The sequence below is a fragment of the Cupressus sempervirens genome, chromosome 5 (genome assembly GCF_028749045.1).
Source record: "Cupressus sempervirens isolate cs-2001-9-10 chromosome 5, ASM2874904v1, whole genome shotgun sequence".
Lineage (NCBI taxonomy): Eukaryota > Viridiplantae > Streptophyta > Pinopsida > Cupressales > Cupressaceae > Cupressus > Cupressus sempervirens.
In genome coordinates this window covers 227,668,196-227,672,007 of record NC_143122.1, presented here as the reverse complement: position 1 = coordinate 227,672,007, position 3,812 = coordinate 227,668,196, and the positions used below count along the sequence as shown (strand labels likewise).

At 31.3% G+C, this 3,812-nt stretch overlaps 1 pseudogene; it reads right to left on the bottom strand.

Moving 5' to 3' along the window:
- Window positions 1–704: 704 nt before the first annotated feature.
- Window positions 705–3,520, bottom strand: LOC149555268 (GDSL esterase/lipase At4g10955-like; annotated as a pseudogene).
- Window positions 3,521–3,812: the final 292 nt, after the last annotated feature.

The window sequence follows — 3,812 nt, the reverse complement described above, 5'->3', positions numbered from 1 at the left end:
ATCCTATGAATAACAAAGCATCAAATACTTAACATCTATTATAGTATATGAAACATCAAGCTATCATCTAATCATTGTGCTATAATTGTTATACTACTTTGAAGAATAATCTACATATGAAGAATTAAAGTGACTATTTAAGATTTTGTATGATATTGTTTAGAAGTTGATTATCGTGTTTTAAGAGGGGTAAACGCTTTGACCTGGAGCTATGAACCAGTGAGGCCTCAAACGAGGGACCTCATCCCCATGAGATTTGAACCTTGATGGCAAGGATAACAACATAACAACTTAACCATCACATCATGCCAATTATATGTATGAAGTTAATAATTTCATTATATTTTACAATTATTTAGATTGAAATTTCCATCCCTATAAAATTTAATTCATAAAGCTATAATTCTTCAAAAGGGAAGATCCAATCCATTCTAGAGCCAATGAAAATGAAAAACTAAATTAAAAATAAATAAATCTGAAAACAAGGGGAGCAATACGAGATTAAAATATATAATGCTATATAACATTTATGTTGGAACATTATTAGCAGCCATGAAAATGGCAACACGTCCATTTTCAGTACTGGCCATCGCCTCCACGTTTGCCCTTAGATGGAAGTAGGCTGCATATGGGAGGTATACAATATATTTTTTATTGTAATTCTCATGTTCTAAAACTCTTCTTCTAGATATATAGTAGTGACCCTATTTCTTGCTCTCAGTTGGAGGGACATAATTGCTGACCTCAAGTTTCAGACTCTTAGACCACAATTGATGAAGACGATGATCATTAGTGTCTCTGACAAACAGCTTAGCAGAGGGTATCAAATGCAAGGGTGTTCTGCCTTCCGCTGCCTCAAAACAGAAGAGGTACTTCATACGCTCATAAAGCTGTTGGTTTCCTTGCTTGTATATAACTCACATCACCTCAAAACACCGGATGTAAGAACAGCAAATGGGATCATTTTTATTCACATAGATGTTGGGTACCCAACCACTAACACCAATGAAATCATCATACAAGCCACAAGTTTTCTATCATTTATCATCATATAATCCAATGCATTAGGCAGACCCAAATTAGGTTTACCCCAGATATCACGCAGAGCTGCTAAAGTTCTTCCAACCAGCTCAAAGAGTTTCAGTTCAGGAAGTCTCGGTGAAAAAAATGGAGGATTGAAAAGATGTCCTTCTATTTTATCTATCTTTTCTTTCTCCATTTTTCTTGCAACCGCTACCTCCATGGCGGCTCCCAACGAGTGACCAACAATCTATATGTTGTCAGGTCCATGATTATTGATGCTCCTTTTCGAGTACTGTAAGCCAATATCTGCTCTACTAATTGATTTGTGGCATGGATTGACTGCTTTCCAATTGTGAAAAAAATTTTTTCCTAGAACGTAATCTCCTTGAGGAATTGTGCCCCTAAAAGCAACAACTTGTGAGGGAGGCTTCCCTTTATCTTCACCTCTTGTGCTTGGTCCAACCCACTTGAAAACGGCTCCAAATATTGTTTCATCATTAATGGTTTCTTCAACATTGAAATTAAGAATTTTGCACCATTCCTTCACCAGTTCTTCCTTTCTCTTTCCCTTTTCAAGTTGGTATATAACATTCACCAAGCAAGCAGCAATGCGTCTCCTGAAATCGGAATCTCCCCTGCCATTTGCTCGTTACAGACAGAAATCATTTTCATTATTTATGAAATTGGTTAATAGTTTATGTTAGGAAGATAATACCATTTACAATCAAGATATCTGAAATGAGAAGCCTTTTAAAATGACAATATAGAGATTGAATATGTATATAAAAGCTCATATCCCACTGCAGTAGAATTCCCATATACTATTATAATTACATAAAGGATTCTTATGTTAATTAGATGATACTTAAATATTAACATAAAAGACACGTATCCTTTCTCCTTTCTCTTAGAATGAAGATGGAAATCCTGAACAATACCCTGCAAGAGGAAGGGAAGAAAGGAAGAGAGTGGAGGGTAGCTACAACACTACTATGAACCAGATTAAGAATATTGAAAGTAAAATTAAGATTTTCTTAAAGGAAAATGATAACAAACCCCTCCCTTCCAATCAGAAGAATATGAAAAGCAAAGGGGGAAGGAGGAGGAAGGAATTCAGCCAAATTGATCTGGAGAGAAAAGTCAAACAGCAAGAGGATGCGGTTGGCATTTCTGAGAAAAGACTACTAAGGATCTTACGATTACTGATGTAGATCCAGGGTCCTCAAGGAACTAGTTTAGGTTTGAGTCTTGTATTTTTCTGTGCGCTAGTTTTGGAAGCTGGATGCTTATATTATGTAGAACTTTTATTTTCCAACAATTTCTTCATTTAGACTCTACTAATTGTCTTTTACAATTGTTACATTATAGATTCAGGTCTCCCTTTTTTCCTTTAATATATATATATATATATATATATATATATATATATATATATATATATATATATATATATATATATATATATATAAAAGATACATATATTTTAAGAAAAGTATAAATATTCATACAATTAATAAAATATAAAAATATAAAATATTTCAAAGTACACATTCAGTATAATAGCTTTTAATATCTATATAGATTTCTATAAATAAATGCAATCTTGTATATTTGTTATAAAAACAGAAATTAATGATATATATTATATTTTTTTTTTTTAAATTTTTTTTTAAAATTTCTATTATGAAACTATAACTAAAGATAAATTAAGAAAATGTGTTTAGAATTTTGTATTTCATATCAATTAAAAATATGTAAATAATTTTTAAAACTATTATTGGAAACTCATAATATTTTGTTGAATTACTATTTATGAAACATGGGTCTATAAGATAAAAAGAAAGCTACATAATTACATTGTCATAGTAATATATTTTTTCCTCTATTTTCATTGGACAAAATATTTTATTATTTGAAAAAAAGATAATAAATACTACTATAAGAATAGATCAAATAATATGTCACTAGTTCTTTTCTCAGACATGCCACTATTTGGGGACACTATGAAAATTTGATTAGATTCAAATGTTTTAGTTCAAAATTAATTTAAAAAATATTTAAAACATAAATGTTCACTCGGAACAAATAAACATTTGTTTTGGCCTTCCCTCCTTTAATCACCTATTCAAAAGTTTTTAGATCATATAATTTGTGTAGAACTGGCAATAAAAGAGCATTTTAAAGAAGCGTAAAGAAAGAGTCATCGGGAATTTCATTTTCAGGAACTAGATGTAGAAAATGACATTGCCACTTTTCAACTTCAACGAGAAACTGTTCTCAGTTTTCTACCATAGTCTAAATAAAAAATTGGGAAACTTGAGCACGAAATTCTATTATTAATGGTAACTCTGATTATAATGCTACTTTTTCTCAATCATAAATTTGTATGATATGAAAAAAGATAATTCAATCTGAAAAATAGTCTCTGCAAATAATACCAGTTGGGATCGGCGAGGTCACGAATGTCTTGGACTTTGTTGCCGTCTTGATCAGCCATTGCAGCTGAACAAACAATTAGAATAGTAATTAGTAATTTGGTCATACAAGTCCGTTAACGTGGTGTTATATAATGCAACCTGTTTGCTTTCCCTACAAGATTAACAAGTGAATTTTGTTGAAGCACAAATTTTGATGAATGACATTTTATTCCCAACTTTGAGAAATAATTGCCCAAAAAAGATGTGAATGACTAATCCACTTTGCTTTCTTTCTTATGACAGAGCATTATGATTGAAGTCTGTCATTTCCATAACTCACTTTATTCTTCCATAACTTGATTATTGCATGAA